General features: G+C 38.9%; 2 long non-coding RNA genes across 3 annotated transcripts in view; both read right to left on the minus strand.

Moving 5' to 3' along the window:
• LOC140506614 (uncharacterized) overlaps positions 1-25,247 on the minus strand; it is a 236,931-nt gene that overhangs the window by 103,157 nt on the left and 108,527 nt on the right. The window lies entirely within an intron of this gene.
• On the minus strand, positions 13,533-17,338 carry LOC140506616 (uncharacterized). Its single transcript, XR_011968015.1, has 4 exons — positions 17,285-17,338; positions 16,493-16,625; positions 14,311-14,378; positions 13,533-13,723 (listed from the first exon to the last, which is right to left on the minus strand). It is a non-coding gene; the product is annotated as an uncharacterized lncRNA (long non-coding RNA).

The raw sequence follows: 25,247 nt of genomic DNA on the forward strand, positions 1-25,247 counted from the left end.
TTGAAAAAGCTAGAAAAAGAACAAATTAAAAATCCCCAAGTAAATACCAAATTAGAAATACTGAAAACCAAAGGAGAGATTAATAAAATTGAAATTAAGAAAACTATTGAATTAATAAATAAAACCAATAGTTGGTTTTATGAAAAAACTAATAAAATTGATAAACCTTTGGTCAATCTGATTAAAAAAAAGAAAGAAGAAAACCAAATTACTAATATTAAAAATGAAAGGGGTGAACTCACCTCCAATGAGGAGGAAATTAAAACAATAATTAGAAACTACTTTGCCCAACTTTATGCCCACAAATTCGATAATCTAAACGAGATGGATGAATATTTTAAAAAATACAAATTGCCCAGATTAACAGAAGAGGAAGTTGAATACTTAAACAACCACATCTCAGAAAAAGAAATTGAACAAGCCATCAATGAACTCCCTAGGAAAAAATCTCCAGGGCCAGATGGATTCACAAGTGAATTCTATCAAACATTTAAAGAACAGTTAATTCCAATACTACATACACTATTCTTGAAAATTGGGGAAGAAGGAGTCCTCCCAAATTCTTTCTATGATACAAATATGGTTTTGATACCCAAACCAGGAAGAGACAAAACAGAGAAAGAAAATTATAGACCAATTTCCCTAATGAATATAGATGCAAAAATTTCAAATAAGATTCTAGCAAAACGAATACAGCATCTTATCATGAGATTAATACATTATGATCAGGTAGGATTCATACCAGGACTACAGGGCTGGTTCAATATTAGGAAAACTATTAGCATTATCGATCACATCAACAACAAAGCTAACAAAAACCACGTGATTATCTCAATAGATGCAGAAAAAGCTTTTGACAAAATACAACATCCATTCCTACTAAAAACATTGGAGAATGTAGGAATAAAGGGAACTTTCCATAAAATAATAAGCAGTATCTATCTAAAACCTTCAGCAAGCATTATATGCAATGGGGATAAGCTCGATGCATTCCCAGTAAGATCAGGGGTGAAACAAGGTTGTCCATTATCACCACTATTATTTAATATGGTACTAGAAATGTTAGCTGTGGCAATTAGACAAGATAAAGATATCCAAGGAATTAAAATAGCCAAAGAAGAAACTAAGTTATCACTCTTTGCAGATGATATGATGATTTACCTAGAGAATCCCAGAGATTCAAGTAAAAAATTACTAGAGTTAATAAACAACTTTGGCAAAGTTGCAGGGTACAAAATAAACCCACACAAATCTTCTGCATTCCTATATATTAGCAACAAAGTCCAACAGCAAGAGATAGAAAGAGAAATCCCATTTAAAGTTAGGGTAGACAGTATAAAATACTTAGGAGTCTACCTGCCAAAACAAACCCAGGGATTATATGAACACAATTACAAGACACTTTTTGCACAAATAAAGTCAGATTTAAGTAAGTGGAAAAACATTAGTTGCTCATGGGTAGGCCATGCTAATATAATAAAAATGACAATTCTACCCAAATTAATATACTTATTTAGTGCCATACCAATTAAACTATCAGACAATTACTTTCTAGAGCTGGACAAAATAATATCAAAATTCATTTGGAAAAACAAAAGGTCCAGAATATCAAAGAGACTAATGAAAAGAAATGCTTGGGAAGGTGGCCTAGCGCTACCAGACCTCAAACTGTACTATAAAGCAGCAATTATCAAAACCACTTGGTATTGGCTAAGAAACAGAGAGGTAGACAAGTGGAATAGACTTGGCACTCAAGATGCAGTAGGCAAGGAATATAGCAACCTTCTGTTTGATAAACCCAAGGACCCCAGCTTCTGGGATAAGAACTCATTGTTTGACAAAAATTGCTGGGAAAACTGGATAACAGTGTGGCGGAAATTAGGCATAGACCCATACCTGACACCATACACAAGAATAAAGTCCAAATGGGTACATGATTTAGGTATAAAGATTGATACCATGAATAAACTGGAGAAGCAAGGAATAGTGTATTTATCAGATCTATGGAGAAGGGAAGAATTCTTTACTAAAGGAGAGATAGAATGCATTATGAAATGCAAAATGGATAACTTTGATTACATTAAACTGAGAAGTTTTTGCACAACCAAACCCAATGCAACCAAAATCCGGAGGGATGTAGTAAATTGGGAAAGAATTTTTACAGCTAAGCTCGGGGATAAAGGCCTCATTTCTAGAATATATAGAGAACTGATCCAAATGTATAATCATACAAGTCATTCCCCAATTGATAAATGGTCAAAGGATATGAACAGGCAATTTTCAGAGGAAGAGGTTAAGGCTATCTATAATCATATGAAAAAATGCTCTAAATCACTATTGGTTAGAGAGATGCAAATCAAAACAACTCTGAGGTACCACATCACACCTATAAGATTGGCAAACATGACAGAACAAGAAAATGATAAATGCTGGAGAGGATGTGGGAAAGTTGGAACACTAATTCATTGTTGGTGGAGCTGCGAGCGCATCCAACCATTCTGGAGAGCAATTTGGAACTATGCCCAAAGGGCTACAAAAATGTGCATACCCTTTGACCCAGCAATATCGCTACTAGGACTATATCCCCAAGAGATCATAAAAATGGGAAAGGGTCCCACATGTACAAAAATATTTATAGCAGCACTCTATGTAGTTGCCAAAAACTGGAAGTCAAGGGGATGTCCATCAATTGGGGAATGGCTGAATAAATTATGGTATATGAATGTAATGGAGTACTATTGTGCCATAAGAAATGATGAACAAGAAGACTTCAGAGAGGCCTGGAAGGACTTATATGACCTGATGCTGAGTGAAAGGAGCAGAACCAGGAGAACTTTATGCACAGCAACAACCACAGTGTGTGAGAGTTTTTTCTGGTAGACTTAGAATTTTGTAATAACACAAGAACTTCTTACCAAAAAAAAAAAAAAAAATCCCAATGGAGGATCTCAAGGCAAAATGCCTGCCACACTCAGAGAGAGAAATATGAAAGTCACTCACATATTGTAGCAGATCATGTTTGTGTATGTGTATGTGTTTGTGTATCATGTTCTGATTTGTTATACGATTTCTTTCATTTATCTTAGTCTGACTACATAGCATGACAATAGTGAAAATATACTCAATAGGAAAGTATATGTAGAATCTATACAGAATTGTATGCAGTCGTGGGGAGGGAGGGGGGTAGTGGGGGGTAGGTGGGGGGGATAAAATCACAATTATATGGCAGTGATGGTTAAACATTACAAAATAAAAAAAAAAAACAAAAAAAAACAACAACAAAAAAAAACCCATTATATCTTTCTGCATTATCAATTCTACCTTGCATTTTATTTTTCTGTGTATTTTATTTATCTTATTCCAAAATTTAATTATAAACTTAATGAGGAAAGGAAATATCTTCATTATTCTCTCCATAATCACAATATGCATATACTCATAGATTATAGTTGTTCATAAATTTAGAACTAAAATGGACCTTAAAGACAATGTTGTCTGACTCCACCACAATTTTATACATGAGGCTAGCAGGGCTTTGTCAAATGTTGTACAAAGTTAATTGACAAGGCTGAAATTCCAGTCATTTCTGGTGACTGAACCAAGGGCCTCTAACTCTATATCTAGCATCATTTCCATTACACACATACACATACACATACATAATGCATGTGCTATTTATTTATGTGTGTATGCATGTGCATATGTGTGTACATATATGCATGTGTATAGAATATATATGTGTATGCATATACGTATATAATATTATATTTGTGTACATGTGTAAAGACTGGTGGGTTTGTATGGTTTGTTCAGATCTATGATTCCAATATCACATGTATATATATAATTTACATCAACGGTTATACTTCTACTCAAGTCCTTTGGAAGTCTCTTTATGGAGAGTGAGAGATTTAGTAAATTCTTCAGCATTAGAGGCAAACCCTGAATCCAAATAGTTATGACTGAGGTTAGGTCACTACCTACAACACCAACTTAGCCTTCAATAAATGTTGAAATACTGCATTTTTTCAATAAATTTAAATATTTGTATGTTTTCTTGAAAAAAAAAAAAAAGTAAGTTTGAAAGCATTTTTGGGTTGCTTGCCCCAGTATGCGTATATCTATGTGTAGGTGTGTGTGTGTGTGTGTGTGTGTGTGTGTGTGTGTATCTGTGTGTGTTCATCATCCAGATCTGTGATTTCACTATTGTAGGGAAAAACATTTTCCACTGATGTAGATCGAGACTTTAACTTTCAGTCTCAAAGAGTTGCTTAGGGAACTGAAAGTGTAAAGGATTTCTTTCACTTGATTCACATAGCTGTTATGTATCAGAGGCAGTACAGAACTAAAGTCTTCTGAATTCCAAAGTCAGTCTCCTATCCATTAAGACATTTTATCTCTTGCTAAAGTTAATAATAATTTTTGGACTTTCTCTCTCTCTCTCTCTCTCTCTCTCTTTCTCTTGCTGTCTTCTGTCTCTCCCTCCTTCCTTCCCTCTTTCTGTCTGTTTCTATGTCTCCTTGTCTCTTTCTCTGTCACACTCTGTGTAAGTCTTTCTCTCTGTCTCTCTCTCTCTGTATTTCCCTGATTACTTTACTAACAATGGTCAGGCTAGACCATAGCATAATGTGTAGTCCAGTCCAGCTGAAATGCAGAGTATAAAAATAGGTTTACTGTAAAATATCTGTGAAGTAGGAAAAAAACATGATTGTGAAAGGTCTTGAAGTTTAAGTTAGGCATTTATGCTTTATTCTGTAGACAGTGGGGGGGGCGGGGTTTAAGGATAAATTCATGTGGTTGGGAAGGTTATTCAGGAAGCAGTATGAAGGGCATTTTGGAGAAGAGACACCAGAAACAGGAAGACTAGATAAGAGACTATTATATTAGTCCACATAAAAGATGATAAGAGTCTTAACTAGACTAGTAACTGTGGGACTAGAAATAGGGGACAGATAAAAAATAAATTGTGGAAGTAGAAAGAATAAGACTTGTTTAGTAATTCAGTAATTAGATGTTAATAATGAACTGGAGAAAAGAATAAAACATTATTTGGGAGTTTCCAAGCCTGATCACTGAGAAAATGCTGGTGCCATCAACAGTAAAATAGAATTTAGGGGGAAAACTAAATGTATCTAGCACTCAAAATTACCAATCACCTACAACCTACACCTACCTAGTAGACTTAAATTACATTCAAGCTAAAAAGCCTTTGATAGTTTCAAACTAGAATATCCAATTAAGTCATTTTAATTTGCTTTCTAGTTCTGAAAAGGCTTTCAAGTATTCCTAGACAGTTGTTACAGGGTTAAGAAGTTTCAGCACCATGGTCAGAGATTGTGTCACGGCTGAATGGCTAGCTCAGTACTGAAGCAACGAAGTGCCAGCCACTTGCAGTCCACTGATGTTGCAAGGGTACTCTGGGGAAACAGTAAATGGAATATTTAGAGAGGGAGAAGAGTCTAGTAGATTTAGTTTATTCTACTTTTGTGCCTTTTATTGGTCTTTACAAATCAAGAGCAAGACTGAGGTGAAGCACTAGGGATGCGAAGAGTGTTACTGTACATATAAGATTTCAGAAAATCCTCTCTGATTTGGATATGTCTTCCTATTTCTTTCTCCCACCTCAACCCATTGTGCTAAGCCATAGGGTAGTAATAGATGTGTGTGTGTGTGTGTGTGTGTGTGTGTGTGTGTGTGTGTGTGTGTGTGTCCTGCTTCTCTAGATGTCTCATGGCAACATTTGACATTATGTAGTAAAGAGTCAATATTCCAGTAAAAGCAAAATCTGTAATGAGGAGGATGCCAGAGATAATTGAGATTTCATTTCTACTATATCAGATTGTGAGACTCTGAACCATTATTCTAAGGGTGTTTTTTGAAATTACAGAAATAATGCTTACATACCCCTAATATCTCCACAGAATAGATTATTATACAAAGTCAAATGGACAGAGTACACTAGACATATTCTCACATAATACAGTGGTATTAACTATATATTTTCAAATCAGAAACAAAATAATTGAATCTCCTCTCTAACAGAATTTGCATACATGCAATCACCTACCAGAGTTCCTTCTATGACAATTATGATTATCAATCACAAACACATCACGAGTCTTTTTCATATCTCCAGTCTCTCTTCACTTTTCAGAATGAATTCATCTAGCATTTTTCTTTTGCACATAAGGCTAAAATTATATTACAAAGAAGATAGGCCACTGGCATTGGGAAGGACCTGCTTTCTCCAGAAGGCACAAAAGCAACTTTTTGCCAAGATGTACCATCAGTACCAAGTCTCTTAAAACAACCTCCAAAAAGTCACTCCAGTTGCCTAATGGTAGCACTTTCAGATGAAATAAAAAATCTCTTAATATTCTATAGCTGATGACTAAAATCCAATCAGAAAAATCAATTTCTCCAACAAACGGCATCTCTGCCCTCATTAATGTTTTACTAGAAACATATGTATATTAGGTGCTTCTGATGACAGGCTCTCAGAAACTCCAGTTTTTAGCTGATCAAATAGAATATAGTTCTAAAGATAGGTATGAGAAGTTATTGTTAATGCCCATGCTCTAGCAGCATGGGATGGTGGTGGACTTGGAGTTAGGAAGACTTCAGATCCCACTTCTGATCATTATTAGCTGTGTGACTTAGGACAAGTCATTTTACCTCTCTTTTCCTCAATTTTCTCAGTTTTCTTTAGAATGGAAATAACTCTCCCACAAGGTTGTTATGATGCTCAAATAAGAAAATATAGGTAAAGCACCTTTCAAGTGGTAAGGGCATGTGTAAAGTGCCATTATTCCGATTATACAGGAGAGTCTAATAGGAATAGGCATAGGTATAGAAGGTAGAGGAGTCCATTAGGGTTTTATACATATTAGATTTGTAGGCAAATACAATGGAAAATCAATAGTTCTTTTGACTGCATGTGGAATTGTTTGGGCTACAGTGTTTGAAGGGTCTTTAAGCAATCAGTCAAGATTCAATGCACAGACTTTTTGACTAGGCAGTAGCACTCCCAAAGAAGATAGATTCTAAGAATACAAATTGACTTCAAGGTCAAGAAATTTTAAATCGACAGGAGGTCACAGACAGGGAAACAGACTCCAAAAACAAGGGCCAGATCACAAGTCCAGGAGCTCCAAGTAGCCAGGCAGTAGAAGTATGCATAAGCAGACTGGATTTAGTGACCCCAGGGTCAGTCCCAGATTTGCTGAGTAACTTGGTTCCAAACCAAGGCAATGTTGCTGAGCAACAGATATACAGGTGAAAGAGTATATTAAACAAAGCTCATATGTTGCCATAATATTTGCAGATTTCCTTGCTGTACTTATCTGGAAATTTGAACTCTAGAATGTTGAGTTCTTCCATCCGTGCCACCATGCCCAGCCTCCAAATGCTGACATTGATGGGATAGCTGTAGTGGAAGGCTGAGGTTCTCTGAGGGAGGATGTTAGGGTCTACCCTCATCTCTGACCCCATACTCCAGCTAGGTTAATACATTTGTTACCTCTTTAACAAAGTGTATTTACTCACACACACACAAACCCTGGTCTAAACTTGTTCCTTGTATTGTTCCTGTCTTAGAAGGGAGCTTTATAAGAGATTTCCTGACAGAGGCAGAAGTTGCATTATTGAGTTCTTGTTTCTGGTGCTTCATATCTGAATTTTTTGGTTGTTTACATGGTTTCTGACCTCTGGCATCTGTGTTTCTTGGGTCCCATCATCTTGCCTAGATATGTACTTTTTTCCTATCTTCAGTCATTTCATATCTTTGTTGTTCTCATCCCAATTTCTTGCCCTGTGTCCCTGATTCCTTGTAGTACATGATCCCAATGTTATATCATTTAATCTTCTGGAGGTTGGCTTTCCCACTGCTTTAAAAAAAATCCCCCTGTTACCACCTACCTTCATAACATGCCCAACCAATAAACATAGACCCATCAGCAGTTCAAACTAACATGTCCAGACTGGAACTAATCATCTCTCCCTCTGAATCTTCATCTGCTCCAGACTACCTTATTTCTGTTAAAGGCACCACCATCCACCCAGTTTCATAACCACAGAGTTATTCTTTATTCCTCCCTCTCCCCCTCCATTTCCTACATCCAGTTTTTTGGCAAGTAACATTGATTCAACATATCTCACATCTGTCCATCTTCACATGATCATTCCTTTATTTGAGGATCACATCACCTGTCATCCAGACTATTTTCATATCATCCTAATTAGTCTTCCTAACTTAAGTTTCTCCTTTCTCTAATCTAGCCTCCATCTAGCTACCAAAATAATCTAAAGTAAGGGTCAAACCATGTCATTCCTCTTTCCAAAGACCTTCAGAAATTCCCAATTATCTCAAGATAAAATACAAATTTCTTAGCTTCTCATTCAAGCACCTCCACAACCTGGATCCTGCCTACATTTCTAATGTTACTGTCACATTACTCCTCTTCACATACTCTACCTTCCAGCCACACTAGGTTACTAGTGTCCCTAAATCCATATTCCATTTCCTATCTCTGTGCCTGGAATGCACTTTCTTCTCATCTCAGTCTCACAAAATGCTTGTCGTACTTCAAGGCTCAGCTAAGATAGGGCACCTCTTTGAGGTAAAGTGAAAAGAGCACTGTCTCTGAAGTCAGAGCGTCTGAATTTGAATCTTCACCCTGGAATTTGCTATTTGTGTGACCTTGAGCAAATCACTTAATCTCTCTTAGTTTACTCATCAGTAAAATGAAGGTGGTAGGGTCCCTTATCTGAATCCCTTCCATTCTAATTTTATATATATATATATATATATATATATATATATATATATATATATATATATATATATATATATATATATATATATATATATATATATATATATATATACATATATATATAAAACTATAATTCTAAAGTTCTTCTCTGATTCTCTTAGCCCAAGCAAGTACTGTTGTATTCCCTATGTCTGTGTGTGCCTTTCTGTCTCTTTCTCTGCTTGTTTCTGTCTCTGTCTTTCTGTGTCTCTGTCTCTCTCTCACCCCCCCCCCCCCCTTTCTTTCTTTCTCTTTCTATCTCCCCACCCCGGCCCACTGCCCTTGGAATGGAGGTGCACTGAAGGAAGGTCTTATTTCATCTTCATCTCTGATGTCCAGCCCCAAGTACAGTACCTTGCATGTAGGATTCTCCTAAAAGATATTTGTTTAATTGAACTGAGCAAACTTGATCATGCTCTGTATCAGTGCAAACCTAAATAACACAAGTATATTGGCCAATAGAATTTGCACTGTTTTCTTCAGAACACTGATTATGGCTACCCAATGCCTCCTTGCTGTGACACTAAAAGAAGAATTAGACAAGCTGAAGAACATTTTGCTGTCTGAGAGATTTTTGGAGCTTGCCTCTGAAACTGCTCTAGCATTGAGAGTGTTAACAAGAAAATGTATGCAAGACTTTCAACCTCCTTAGGACACAGTTATGAACAAATTCAAAGTGGAATTAACTATTGATTACCTGTTGAAATGAGGAATTGGAGAGCATGGATAAACTGAAATTCATAGGTAATTTCAAAACATCATTTACTCCCATGGAGGGAAGAATCTACTAGAAGCCATTAATAGCCTCAATTCTAAGTAACAGGTCACATCTCTGTACTCTACTGAGAGCCAGTATTTAAAGGATTACATATTCATAGGGCAAAGATTCCCCCTTACAATAAGCAACATAGAATGCTTACTGCTGCCTACTTTCCCCATAAACGAGGGGCAAACTTGGCTTCTGAAAACCTTTTTTTTTTCATTTATTTTAAAATTCAATTAAATTAAGCTTCTAAGTCATTTTAAAAAATATTTCACACTTACTCTACTACAACTGGGAAAATCTCCTGCTTTGGTCAGGCTAACCAGATGGCTACTGAATTCCCTCTGCTGTTGCTTTCATCATGGGGCTTTTCTGGAAATAAATCGGTTTTTAAGAAGCATCTGAAGCATTCACTGAAACAAGGACAGGTGTTTAAAAAATTTATCATTAAGGTAAAAAAATACATAGGAAGAAAATAAATCAGGCAGTTAGTCTAATTCTATGGGGAAGACTGCAAAGAAGGTAGAAAGCAAAGAAGTACCCATAAATCATCCATGTACTGATCAGCAGCTTCCAACTCCCTCTTAACTTGGCAATCGAAGTTTCTACAATCTGGTGCCATGTTGCTTCTCCAGACTTATCTCAAACAACTCCCTGTCTTGTTCTCTGTGTTTCAATCAAACTGGACAATGACTCATCCTCTGCTTTTATCCTCATCTTCCTGAGTTCAAATCTGGCCTCAGATACTAACTATGTGACCCTGGACAAGTCACTTAACCCCATTTGCCTCAGTTTTCTCATTTGGAAAATGAACTGGAAAAGAATATGGCAAACCACTGCAGTATCTTTGCAGAGAAAACCCCAAAGGGGGTCACAAAGAGTCAGACCCAACTGAGACTAAATAATCTCCTCCTCTTGTGTCTTTGCTGATTGATGTTGTCTCCTATGCTCAGAATGGCCCTCCCACCTACACACCTGTCAAAATCTTTTTGTTCTCACGCTTCGTCCCCATCCCCCATTGTAGAAGGAGGCAGTGGTTTGGACTATGATTTCATGGCTGTAAAGAACTTAGTGAGGAAATTCCCTCTATTAAATCAGAGCATCTACTATTCTACAACTTAGAGTCTTAGAGAATCAACTGAGAAACTGAGAGGGTCATGGGATCAGTCATTGGCCAATAAACATTTAACAATAAACATTAAGCATGTGGCATGTGCCAAGCTCTGCACTGTCTTAGCGAAGCTAAGAAAGGCAAGAGACTGTCCCTGCTCCCAAGAAGCTAGCTTCCTCATGGAGCAAGCTGACTCCTTCCCCTTGTGCTCATAGCCATCATCCTGTACAGATGCTCATTAGCAAGACTTGGGCTATTGTAATAGCCCCCTTTTTTCCAGACATGAGGATAATTTCATTTATCAATCTCTCATTGCAATGAAACTTCATCAGTGGTTCCAAGAAGAAGTAATAACTTAGCAGATCTTTCCCTCACCAAGTCTCTCTGCACACTAGTCTATCCTTCATATTGCTTCTACTTACAACATTCTTGATGCATAGATCTAATCACATTAGATCTAATCACACTTTCATTCAAAAATCTTTGTTGGCTTTCTTTTGTGTCCCAAGTAAAGTCCAAATGCTTTTACTTAGCATTCAAGGCCCTCCACAAAAGTATGTGTCATCTTATCATTTCCATTCCACCTTATGCTATTTCCTACCACATAGTGCTTTACTATCAGTTCATAGGATAACAGGATTTAGGGCAGCTAGGTGGCACAGTAGATAGAGTGCTAGGCCTGAAGTCAAGAAGATTTGTCTTCATGAGTTCAAGTCTGGCCTCAGATACTTCCTAGCTGTTGTGACTCTAGGTAAGTCACTTAATTCTGTTTGCCTCAGTTTTCTCATCTGTAAAATGAGTTGAAGAAGGAAATGGTAAACCACTCAGTATCTTTGCCCAGAAAACCCCAGATGTGGTCACAAAGAATCAGATGTGACTGAACACAATAGGATTTAGAGAAAGGAAGGAGTTTAGAAATCTCCATTCCATTTCCTTCATTTTACAAAGGGGGAAACCTATTGCAGCCTAACTGAACTCCTCTTTGCCACCTCCCATAAACCCTTTATTCCCACTGTTTGTAATGGTGTTCCTCCCATACCTTCATCTATTCTCTTTATTTCATAGAATGAGGACAAGACACAACTGTGCTTGTGATGACTGCATTTAAAACCTGTTTGCCTCAGTTTCCTAAACTGTAAAATGTGGATAATAATAAAACTTACCTCACAGGGTTGTCATGAGGATAGAAGGAGATGATATTTGTAAAGCACCTAGTACAGTGCCTGGTATACAGTAGGCACTTAAAGAGGTCTGTTTCCCTCCCTTCTCTTCCCTTCACTCCCCTCAAACAAAAGGTTTTGGGGACATGGCTTATTCCAGATGAAAACACAGTGGAACAGCTTCTCATGGTCAGAAAGTGTCACCATGAAAAAGTAGAAACAGATCTGATGTAATCCCTTACAAAAAGGATTAAGCTTCTGTAGGAGTTCATGTTGCTATAACCTTTAGATAACAGGACATCTCTGTCCCACTGCAACATAGCACAGGAGTCTAGAGACTTGTAACCCAGCTCTACCATACTATCCCTATAACCTTGGGTGATGCACTTAACCTCTGGATCTGTTTCCTAATCTGTAAAATGAAGGGTTTGGACCAGATGACTTTTGGGGCTCCTTCTGACTCTGACATTCTACATTTTGTGATTCTCCCTGCCATAAGTTATGAATGGCCCTCTAGTGGCCTTCTCAGAGATTTTCTGAATTTTCAGAGTTCAGGGACAGGGTGGGACTTCTTTGTGGTTAAATCATAAGAGGATAAGAAATGTGTCCCCCACCTAGAGAAAGAGAAGGGGGTGAGGGAAAAAATGCAAAAAAATGCATAAAGCCCCAAATTTCACACTTTAAGACCACTAGTAAATGGTATATGTATCTCCTACATTTTATGCCAACACTAAATTAATCAGTGGGATTAGATTACATCCAAATAGTAAATATATAAACCAGTTCTTCTTGCTTATTTTTTCCCATTTTCCAACTTCCTCTTCTAATTTTTAAGGAGAGTAAACATCTTCCTCTTTGCCCTCCTCCCCCATCTTCTTTTCCCTTTCCTCCTTTCCCCTCCTCCTCGTCTTCCTTCTCCTACTCTTCCTTCTATTCTGCCTACTTTGGGAGATCACAAAGATAGCTCCTAATTAACATGTTTGTAATTTCCTACTGGAAAACTGGCTCCAGGGCCAAGTCTGCTGTCCCTGCAATCAGTCTCCTGAGACACACTCCTGGAAATCTTCTCCCTACATGATTCTGTACAGGGCAAAGACAGACATTAGCTGTGAACAACAATAGTGCTAGCCACTCCGGGGCATGCCCACTTCATGGCAATGTGCCACAGCAAAGCCTGGCTGCCACAACAGGGTAGCATAGGAACTAAGAAATCCAGATGTATTTGCCCTTTTCAACATACCTTATGGGGTCTTGACCAGTCTATTTTCAAATGTCTGCCCGCTTTTCTTTGCTAGACAGTCTAATTTTTTAATCTCTAATTTCATCTCATTGTTTTTAATTAGACTCCCTTAGAGCAGAGGAAAGAATCTCCCCTTTTTTTCTACTTAGTCTCTGATTGATGGCTAGGACTTTCATCCATTTAAGCTGCTTTCCACCCAACCCTCATTCCTTGCTTCCCCTCCCACCATTCATTCCCTCTTTCAATTGTTTAGTGAAACTGCTGTGGAGCCTCAAAAAATATTTCATCCCCCTGAGCAGCCAAGCCATTGGAATACTTTAACAGGGAAACCACTTCAAAAGCATCTGTTCCCACCCACTCCCTCCACCAGTGTGAGATGGCAGGAAGTGAGAATGTCTATGTTCTATGGGCCGGAGATTGTGGAAGGATAAATCACGATGCCAGGGATGAGACCATTTTATTGCATAAAACAGGTAGTTAAAGGTGACGATGGTTTAATCTTGAACAACAGGCCTTTTCCTCTGGCCTTCCGACCCACGATGCTAAGTTTGCTTTCACAGGGCTTGCAGCAGTCTTCCCTCCAGTGTCAGTAAATATCATGAAGGCACTGTGCTCATCTTCCTGTGTTAGAATAGCCTGTAGTGTGCAGAAAGAGAAAAGCCCTTCTCTTCCCCAAGCCAGTGCCTCTGATGCCTGCCCCACCCATACTGCATCCCATGTGTTGCTCCTTTACTTCCTGTCACACTTCATTTCCTATTCTATATTTCTCCCCTGGTGTGGGGGATAGCAACTGCGTGCTAAGATGCAGACCTGTCTCTTGCAGTAACAGAGTCAGATTAGTCCTCTGAGCAGTGAAAGAAGGCTCCTTCTTTTCCTTTGTGTTTGTGAAGGATGTGGGTGGAGGGCCTGTTCTGGAAAGGTGTGTGTGTTGGAGAGAGCTGGGACTGAAAGGGAAAAGAATCTGGGGCTGAAATGCTCTCTTCAGGAGGATGACCCTGAGCACATCACCTCTGCAGCATCCTTTTCTTTCTTCTTTCATTAAACCTCACTGAGACACAGATGCCAACCTCTACACCTGGCCAGAGGTAAAACTACAAAGCAAAGTACAGCCACACCTATATCTACCTGTTTATGACCTAAGAGAAGGAGGGGTCAGGGAGAGGTAGGATGGTGTGGTGAACAGGGCCCTGGACTTGGATGTAGTGCACTATAGGTGATCTTACCTTAGACGCTTATTTGCTATGTGACCCTGGGCGAGTCATTGAACCTGTCTTTGCCTCAGTTTCATCATCTGTAAAATAAAGAAGGTTTCTAAGGTCCTTTCCAACTCCAAATTGATGGTTCTTTAATCCTATGAAATAGATTGCCTTGACTCTAGGGCAGGGGGCTCCTGAACCTTAGGGAATGTTACTGTGATCCCTTTTCCTAGAGACATTAGGAATACTGTAATGAGGAGTCAATAGGGCCTGGAAAACCTGCCTCCTGAAGAATGGGAATGCAGAGGGAGGGGTCCCTCAGACCCTACTGATAACAACCTCCTAGACAGTGGCTAGAGCTGTCTTAGTGATGCTGGTGATGGCAGCAATCTTCCACGTGCCCATGGAAGGGAGTCAGACATTAGCTATGCCTACTGACACTCCAAACTCCCTCTTATCCAATGCTGACTCTCTTTAACTATTCAATGTTTCTGCCAAGCTGGACTGCACAATATCTTCTTTTCCTTTCCTAGTCTTTCCCATCTCAGAATCACCATATCATAGAATATCAGAGTTGGAAGGGATCTGAGAGGCTATTTGGTCCAACCCAAGCCAAACAAGAATCCCCTCTACCATATCCAACAAGTGATTGTCCAGTCTTTGACTCCAAGGAGGGGAGGAAGAATAAGGAGGAAGGAAGGAAGGAAGGAAGGAAGGAAGGAAGGAAGGAAGGAAGGAAGGAAGGAAGGAAGGAAGGAAGGAAGGAAGGTATTTTATTAAATACCTACAATGTGGAAGGCACTATGCCAAGCACTTTACAAACATTATCTCATTTGATCCTGGAAGGTAGATGCTTTTATTATTTCCATTTTACTATTGAGGAAATTAAGACAAATAAATATCAAGTGACTTGTTCACAATCCTGACTCCAGACCCTGTCCTCTACCCACTGAGCCACCTAGATGAACTGAATTAAATTTCATTAAAGAACAGAACTGATTGAGAACTCCACCCCTTTCAGTTCAGGAAATGCAAAGAAAGGAACACTGGAGGACAACACCTAAGTCTTTTCTAAGGTAAGCTCTTTCAACTTGGCCAGCCTTTGTTCTTAAAGCAGTGAATCAATCAATCAATCAACAAACATTCATTAGTATGTGCCAGGCAGCATTTGAATACTAAGTGCTTAACATAATTAAGCTGTGGAATGTTAGATCATCTAATCTACCAGTTCTTGACCATTTTTGTATTTTAGTTGTTTTTGACACTTTGGTGAAGTCTATAAACCTCTTCTCAGAATAATATTCTTTAACGTACAAAATAAAATATGGAAACCAATTACAATGAAACACATATCAAATTTGATCAGAGAAGAGAAAACATTCCAGGCATGGGGGACAACCAGAGAAAATGCCCCAGAGTAGAGAAATGGGTGTCTTATTCCTGGAACAAACAAAGAGGCCAGTGTCACTGGATCAAAAAGTACATTTCAGGGAGGTGTCAGAAGAGCAGAAAGGTAGGAGGGGGGTAGGTTATGAAGGGCTTTTGTATTTGATCCTGGAGGCAATAGGTAATTGATGGAGTTTATTGAATAGACAGATGCCATGATTGGACCTGTGCTTCAGGAAAATCACTTTAGTGACTAAATGAAGAATGGATTTGGAGAGGAGAGACCAGACAGCATGATCCATCAACAGGTTATTGCAATAATCCAGTTGTGAGGTGATGAGGATTTGTACTAGAATGGTTGTAGTGTCAGAGAAAAGAAAAAGACATAGTCATAGGATGTTGAGAAAATGGCACTGACAGGCCTTGGCAACATTGGATTTGTGGGGGTGAGAGACTTTGAGAAATCCAAGATGTTCCCTAGGTTGTAAGTCTGAGGGACTCAGAGGATAGTGTTGCTCTCGCTCTCTACAGAAATAGCAAAGATATGAGGGAAGGGAGGGTTTAGGGGAAAGAAAATGAGTTCCATTTTGGACATGTTGAGTGTAAGATGTCTACTGGACATCTAGTCTGAGATGACTGAAAGGCAGTTGAAGATGTAAGATGTACGATTCAGTAAGAAGATGTAAGGTCAGTAGAGAGTTTGGGGTAGGAAAGGTAGATCTGAGAATCATCAACATATATACTGATATACCCACAAACACACTAACTTTTTAATGTTTTGATTTACTCTTTTACCATGACCTCCATCCCACCTCAGCTATACCTTTGGTCACATCCTTGATCTCCCATCACCAACAAATACACCACTTCCATGTTAATAAACTCTTTTGTCATATACCATCCTCCGTCCTTGGATTTTTGCCTGGAGTATTGAGACTTGCAGGGAAGGTTTTCATCTGTATTGGTAGAAGAAATTATTCATATAACTCCTGTCCTTGGATCCCTCACCCTCCTGACTATCCAGTGATCCCATGTGGCTAATCTCCAACTCTGAATAACCTCTTCCATATGACTTCTCCACTCCTCCCAACATAGCAGAATGAATGTGGGATTTTGAGTCAGGTAGGACTAGATTCAAATTCTACCCTTGGCACTTAGCAACTCTATGATCAACAGGAAGTTACCTGACCCCTCAAAATCTCATAATCTGTAAAATGTGATAATATCATCTAGAATGCCTAGTACTTGTTGACTGGAACCACTATTTATGTTAAATAACCTCAACTGGACATTCATTGTGACAAAGAAATCCTTTTATACTCCCAATCAACTCACTATTCCACTCACTATATGACTGATATAACTGACCTAAGGGTTTCCAAAAAGCGAAGGATGAAAACTGAAGACAGAACAGGGATGATAGGTGAGAGAAGAGAAAAGGACTGAGAGACTTCCAGGCAAAGAACAACATCAGCAGGAATGGGAATCTAAGAAAGCTATAAGGACAAATGATTATTATCACAACATACTATGTCCAAAATAGACAGCCAGGTAATGAAGCAGATAGAGTGCCAGACTCATCTTCTTGATTTCAAATCTGGCCTCAGACACTTACTAGCTGTGTGACCCTGGACAAGTCACTTAATCCTGTTTGCCTCAGTTCCTCATCTGCAAAATGAGTTGGAGAAGGAAATGACAAACCACTCAGTATCTTTACCCCCAAAAAGAAAAGAAAACAAAACAAAACAAAAGCATCCCAAAGAGTTAGACATGACTAAAATGACTAAATGAAAAAAGGAAAGCACATCACCATAGGATTGTAAAGCTGGAAAAGACTACATAGGCCATCAAATTCAACCCTTCTTTACCCCCAGCCCCACCACCTCACTTCAGAGATGATGACTTGCCCAAGGGCACACAGGTAGTAGCCATCAGAGGTGGAATGTGAAGCCAGATCCTCTTTCTCCAAAGCCATGTCTGAAGACTTACCATTCCAAAATACACAGACAGCAATGGAGACCATAAGTCATCAGAATCTCCTGATCCTAGATGACAAAGAAAAGATAGAATTCTGAATGGATACCCACACAGAGCCTCTTAAGGCCTTTCCTTCAGGTCAATGGCTGACCCAGCCTGAAATGGGCTGGAGAGCAGCTGGGAAGCCCATGGAAATTCTTATTAGAGAGGGAGCTAATCTGATCAGAGACTTCACTTAACTGGGGCTGACTGAATTTCCTCGGGGTTCTTGCCTTTCCCCAAGGAGGTGGGGGTGGGCCAGGATACAGTCTTGAAATATAAGCACTTCCACTGAGGCATTCATAAATTTGCAATTCAATTCAATAAGGAAAGGCTAGCCAGGCGGCTGGAAGGAGGATGAAAGGGAAAGGGTCAGCTGAAGACACTGGGAGAGGGGGATGGGAGGAGGACATTAACCATGAAATGTTATTCTTTGCCACATCCCTTGAGAGATAGGAAAGATCACAGTTCCAATTTGATTACTAGAAGGAGCTGGAGCAGTACTAATTCCATGTTCTCCTGCATTCACCAAATACCTCTCTGTGCCTTCTGCCATTTAAGAAATAAACTAATTCAATCAAAGAGAAAAGACTGGCCTACCAGACAGAAGCATTGCTATGATTAATACATATTCATGAGTAGTATTTTTATTTTAAATATCTATTTTAGTGGCAAAGTGTAAAAATGGATATTGAAATTATAGCCTGGTACCTCTGGTTATTTCTGAGAATATCAATCAATCAATCAATCAACAAGCATTTATTAAGCACTTACCATGGACCAGACAGTGTGCTAGATGTTAGATACTGGGTATATGAAGAAAAAAATATGTCTGAAAAACAGTTATAAAAAATATGACTCATAGCGTATGGGAAGAAACAATACACAAACTGTACCTGAGATTTCAATAGTGTAGAGAACTCCCAGAGGAGAAAGACCTCTCCACCAAAGCAGATACATCCTATCTCTGCTATTTATAGTCATAGGCAGTTGCTCAGGAGCATCCAGTCAATATGTGTCTAGAATCCAGAAGCTGGATTTGAATCTAAGTTTTCCTGGTTCCAAGGCTGGTCCTCTATCCACTAGGCCACCATGTACATGCATATTTATGATTATCAGAAACATTTTTTGGACTAGGTCTGTGTTTCCATTATTATAGGAAAATCTAAGGTCAACACCTACTTATCAATTAGTCTTACAGATTCGCCTGGATTACTGACAGATAAAATGACTTCCTCAGACCATGTAGACAGTATGGAATCGTGGCATGAATTGAACCCAGGCTTCCTTATTTGGAAGCCAAATTCCTTTCCACTATGCTGAACTCTGATGACTCTGCAAAAAAGAGTGAGGCCAATGACTTTGCACAGCTCTGCCTCACTTAAATCCAATTCACTGGCAAGATATATATCACCTTCATGACGTCACTGGTCTTCTTGGAGGATGAAAGACGAACCACACAAACAACTACTACCTTTCATACATTCAAAGTATGTGCAAAGTAAATGCAAGATAATTTCAGGCTGGCGGGGTATCAGTAAAGGCCCCAGATGAGGGAGGGAGCCAGGGATTCCCAGACGTGGCAATGAGGAGGAAGTAGATTTCATGCAGTACAAAAGCATGAGAAAAGGAAATGGGATGTTAATCGTGAGGGCTAACCAGAAGATCAGTTTGGCTGGACCAAAGAGCCTCTGAAGGAGAATAAAGGGGAATTAATCTGGCCATCATTAATAAGTCTGAAAAGGAATGCTGCGAGGACTGTGAAGGGCCTTAAATGCCAAACAGAAGTTTTGTTTGATTTTAGATCAGAGTTTCTTAAGTCCATGAACTTATTTTTTTTTTTCAAATATTTAGACATCTGAATTTCAATAAAAAGGATTTTCTTTTATAACATTTCATTTTATATTTCATGCCTTTTAAAACATTATTACTATTGTTATTATGAACATTATTTATAACATAATCCTAAGAAAGGACCATTCATAGGCTTCTCCAGACTGCCAAAGGGGTCCATGATGAAAAATAGTTGAGAAGCCCTAGAGGAGAAGTAATCAGGAATGTACTGAAAAAGGATGGCATACCCAGAAGGCTCTGGCAATTATGTGAAGGACTGATTAGAGAGCAGAGATTTTAGTCAGAGAAACCAATTATGAGATGATTGCAATAGTCCATGCAAGGGGCAACCAGGGCCTGAACTAGGGTAGTGGCTGTCTGAGTGGAGAGGACTCGATCTTTTTTTTTTTTTCTGAAGGAGAATCAATAAGACTCATCAAATGACCAATGATTAGAGATTTTTTTTTTTTATATGTATTAGAAGTCTGAGAATAAAGCTGAGAGGGAATGCCTTTCTCTCTGACCTATAAATCCTAAGATACCAGTAAACTCTCAAACCTCTGTTACAGACACATTCTTCATTTTGGTTTTGGTACTTTGACTAAAAGTCTCCTTTCAATGCTTTATCATGTCACTTCTGGGGGGAACCTGTATTCTGGAAGGCCATCCTAAAGGAGAGCAGACTGATAAATCCTGCCACGCTTATCCTGATGAACTGCATATCCATCATCTGAGAACTGCTCTAATTGGGTGTGGAGAGGCCCATTCCCATACTGACCTTGGGCTGCTAAGCTCTTAGCCTCAGAAACTCTTGAAAGCTATCTACAATTTGGGGAAGGGGAAGGTGTTATTACTTACTTGTAACATTATTTAGTCTTGGAATGTTCTGCAAACACAAAGAATATTTACTACTGGAAGTAATGGCATACCTCTGAGAAATTCAAAGAACAATATCTAATTCCTACAGGGCACAAAATTAAGAGTTCTTGGCATCAGGCTAAAGAGACAAGTGAGTGTTCATATCAAATAGAAGAGAGAAAGATGTTGTAGAAATAAGTGTTCTCAGTATTACAAAGAGAAGGATGCAAAGCTAATTGCAAATGGAGAAAAAGGGTTAAAGAAAATTGGGGTGTTTACTCTAGAAAAGACAAAGGTAGGGTATGAATCTTGTTTTCAGATATTTGAAGGATTACCAGATTGAAGAAGGGTTAGCCTTATGTTGGAAGTTTCTGGACATGGAATTCATTGGGTGGAGATAGGGGTGACCTCCTTCAAATGACCACCCACATCTTTAAAACTGGCAAGACTGAGCCATTCGCCCTCTTTCAGTTTCTTTCAGCTATTCTATTTTGGGGGACTTCTATCTGTTGTACCCAATCTGGGCACCATGAACTAAATTAGTGAAAGGAGAGGGATTTGTCTTTCCCTGGCAATCGCTCTATTGGATGGGTTTTTGTTTCTGCTCTGTGCTGTTTGCCCAGAGTTTCAGTTGCTGGAGGTGATCCATGCAAGGCTGGCATGGAAACCCTGAGAAGTAAAGCCATTTGTCCAAGGGTATACAGGTAAAAAAATTGCTCAATCAATATTTGAAAGTCTGGGACTTTCTTATCAACTAAGAGAAACAAAATAATTCTACAGAATACAAAACCAACGAGTTCAAGAGCACAAAAATGTTATCCTACCATATTCCTCATTCAGCTATAAGTGGCCAGCACCATTTCCAAGGGATGAGGAGGCCCTATTCCCATTTAACTAACCATTTGGCCTGGCTATGTCACATGGTTAGCTGCCATGCTGCCTCTGAAAAAGAAACTGGAAAACATCAGCAAGAAGCAGATAAAGAACTGGCCTGTAAGTTCTGTCTGTTTTCCTACCTCGGATTTTTTTTAACAGTGTTTCTTGGCAGAATCTGAGTGCTCATCCTATGTACTTGATAGGATTACCTGAATGCAATTGACAACCTGAGCTCATAATCTGTCTCTTCCCAGAAATGGCTGCTAAGGGAAAAGGAAGAATGTCGGTATTGTGAAATGGGGCTGGATTTCAGTGTAGTTTGACATAAGAAACAAGTGAAGGTTTCCCTAAAAAAGATATTTTATCCACACTCACATTTGGTTGGGAATTAACTGAATATAACTTGATTATCTAGGTTTTTTTATTATTTTAGTCAACACACATTTCCAAAAGATTCTGAGTTACAAATTTTCTCCCCATCTCTCCTCACCCCTCATCTCAAGAGGGTTTGCATTCCGATTACCTCTTCCCCCAATCTGATCTCCCCTCTATTACCTTACCCCCTTCCATCCCTCTCCCCCTAATTTTCTTGTAGGGCAAGATAGATTTCTCTGCCCCCATTGCCTGAATGTCTTATTTCCCAACTGAATGTAAAAACAATTTTTAACATTGGTTTTTAAAACTCTGGGTTCCAAATTCTCTTCCCTCTTCCCTCCCCCCCCACCCTCATTGAGAAGGCAAGCAATTCAATATAGGTTATACTTGTGCAAAACATTTCCACAAATCATGTTGCAAAAGACTAACTATATTTTTTTACATTCAATCCTGCTCCCCATTTATTCTGTTCTCTCCTTTGACCCTGTTTCTTTTCAAAAGTGTTTCCATTTACTCCCTCCCCTAATCTGTCCTCCCTTCTGTCATCTATCCACTCTTATCCCCTTCCCTCTACTTTTCTGTAGGGTAAGATACCCAATTGAGTGTGTATGTTATTCCTTCCTTAAGTCAAATCCAACGAGAGTAAGGTTCACTCATTCCCTCTCATCGCCCCCCTCTTCCCCTCCATCGTTAAAGCTTTTTCTTGCTTTTTTTTATTTGAGATAATTTACCCCATTATATCTCTCCCTTTCTCCTTCTCCCAATATTTTCCTATATCACCCCTTAATTTAATTTTTTAAGTGTCATCCCTTCATATTCAACTCATCTTATACCCTCTGTCTATATATATGTACGTGTGTGTATATATATACACATGTATACACACACACATATGCACACATACATACATACATATATATATAATATACATATTTATTCTCTACAAATACCGTAATACTGAGAAAGGTCTCATGAATTACAAATATCATCTTCCCATGTAGGAATATAAACAGTTCAACTCTAATAAGTCCCTTATGATTTCTCTTTCGTGTTTGCCTTCTCATGCTTCTCTTGAGTCTTGTATTTCAAAGTCAAATTTTCTATTCAGTTCTTGTCTTTTCATCAAGAATGCTTAAAGTGCTCTATTTCATTGAAATTCCATTTTTTCCCTTGAAGTATTATACTTAATTTTGCTGGGTAGGTGATTCTTGGTTTTAATCCTAGCTCCTTTGACCTCTGGAATATCATATTCCAAGGCCTCTGATCCCTTATTGTAGAAGTTGCTAGATCTTATGTTATCCTGATTGTGTTTCCACAATACTCAAATTGTTTCTTTCTGACCGTTTGCAATATTTTCTTCTTGATCTGGCAACTTTGGAATTTGGCTAAAATATTCCTAGGAATTTTCCTTTTTGGATTTCTTTCAAGAGACAATCAGTAGACCTTTCAATTTACCCTCTGTTTCTAGAATATCAGGACAGTTTTCCTTGATAATTTCTTGAAAGATAATGTAGACTCTTTTCTGATTATAGCTCTTAGGTAATCCAATAAGTTTTAAATTATCTCTCCTGGATCTATTTTCTAGGTCAGTGGCTTTTCCAATGAGATATTTCATACTATGTTCTATTTTTTTCATTCTTTTGGTTTTACTTTCTTGATTTCTAATAGTCATTAGCTTCCATTTGCCCCCATTCTAATTTTTTGAGGAATTATTTTCTTCAGTGAGCTTTTGGACCTCCTTTTCCATTTGTCCAGTTCTGCCTTTTAAGATAATCTTCTCCTCATTGGCTTTTTGGACCACTTTTACCATTTGGGTTAGTCTTTTTTTAAGACGTTATTTTCCTCAGTATTTTTTTGGATCTCCTTTAGCAAGCTGTTGACTTGTTGTTCATGATTTTCTTGCATCACTCTCATTTCTCTTCCCAATTTTTCCTCTACTTCTCCTACTTGTTTTTCAAAATCCTTTTTGAGCCCTTCCATGGCCATATTTTTCTTGGAGGCTTTACATGTGGGAGCTTTGACTTTATTGTCTTCTTATGGTTGTATGTTTTGATCTTCTGTCACCAAAGGAAGATTCTATAGTCTGAGTTGTTTTACTGTGTCTGCTCATTTTCCCAGCGAAATACTTAACTTTCTAACTCTTTGTCAAGGTACGACTCTGCTGCTAGTGAGAGAGGGGCAGTGTACTGTCCCAAACTTCAGGGATTTTGTGCAGCTATTTTCAGAGCTATTTCTAGGGGCCTGTAAATTTTCAGTTCTTCCAAGGTGGCATAGTCAAAAGAGGAGTATTTCCTTCTTTCCTGGTCTGTGCTCTGGTCTGTGAGTGACCACAAGCACTCTTTTCTGCCTTGGAACAGTTAGGAGGATTCCTTCTCCACTATACCACAAGATCTACCACACCAGCCCTCTTCCTTGCCCCAGGACTATGACCATGATCCAAACAAGTTAAAGCTAGAGAATCCTGCCTCAGTGCCAGCAAAAAGATCCCCGCAATAGCCCTCTGATCAGCCACTCCATACTCACACCATCTATGAACCAGGAGCTCTGGAAGTAGCTGCTGCCAGGGCTGCCACCACCACCTCTACTGCCTGAGAGCTGGGGCCATACTATTCCCCTCCCCCAATCAGGTCCCATAGGGTTTTCCCACTGACCTTCTCAGCTGTCTTTGGTTTTTGTGGATCAAAAAGTCTGGTAACCACCATAGCTGTCAGTGATTCAGTCTCCTGAGGCCTGCTCTGGCCCTGTCTATGCTGGTGCAGCCCATATTGGACTATGCTCTGTCCTCAGTGTGACATGATAGACACTTCCTGTTGACCTTCCAGGCTGTCTTCAACTGGAGATTGTTTCACTCTGTGAGTTTGTGGGTTCTGCAGCTCCAAAATTTGTTTAGAGGTATTTGGAGAAGTTTCGAGGAGTGTTCAAGTCCCTATTTTTACTCTGTCATCTTGACTCTGGCCCCTGATTATTTAGTTTTTAAACCCCAAACTGTCACATTTTCTATACAAGGGCAAGGACCAAGGGATCATAGATCTAGAGGTAGAGGGGACCTCAGAGGACTTCTAGTCCATTCTTATAATTTTACAGATGAGGAAACTGAGGTCTACATAGGTCATGACTTGCTCAAGGTCACACAGATTATAAATGGCAGAACCGATATTTGAACAAAGACTCTTTGACTCCAAATGTGGTGTTCTTTCAAGTGTATCATGCTGCCTCCAAAGAGAGTAATAACTAGAACAGTGGTGAGTTCCTTCTGTCTCCAATACCTGTGAACTTGGAGATACTGGCTATGCCTGTTTGTAATGTTAGTGAAAGTTGCTTGATTAGGGGAGGCTTGTTATGTAAGAGTTAAAGATCTTCCCCATCCATTAATAGGTCTCAGGTGGAGCCCATTAAGGGAAGTTTGGTCAGGGGAGGCTTGTTTTGTAGTAAGGCCCACAGCTCTTGGTAGTTTCTAATGAGGCACTGGGTCATGAGGGTCATGCCCTCTGGCTCTGAAAAGAGTATATATATGCTCATATATATACGTATATATATATACACACACATATATACATATATATATACACACACATATACATACATATATATATATATATATATATACTCTGAAGTGAATA

The sequence above is a fragment of the Notamacropus eugenii genome, chromosome 5, assembly GCF_028372415.1.
Source record: "Notamacropus eugenii isolate mMacEug1 chromosome 5, mMacEug1.pri_v2, whole genome shotgun sequence".
In the NCBI taxonomy this organism is placed as follows: domain Eukaryota; kingdom Metazoa; phylum Chordata; class Mammalia; order Diprotodontia; family Macropodidae; genus Notamacropus; species Notamacropus eugenii.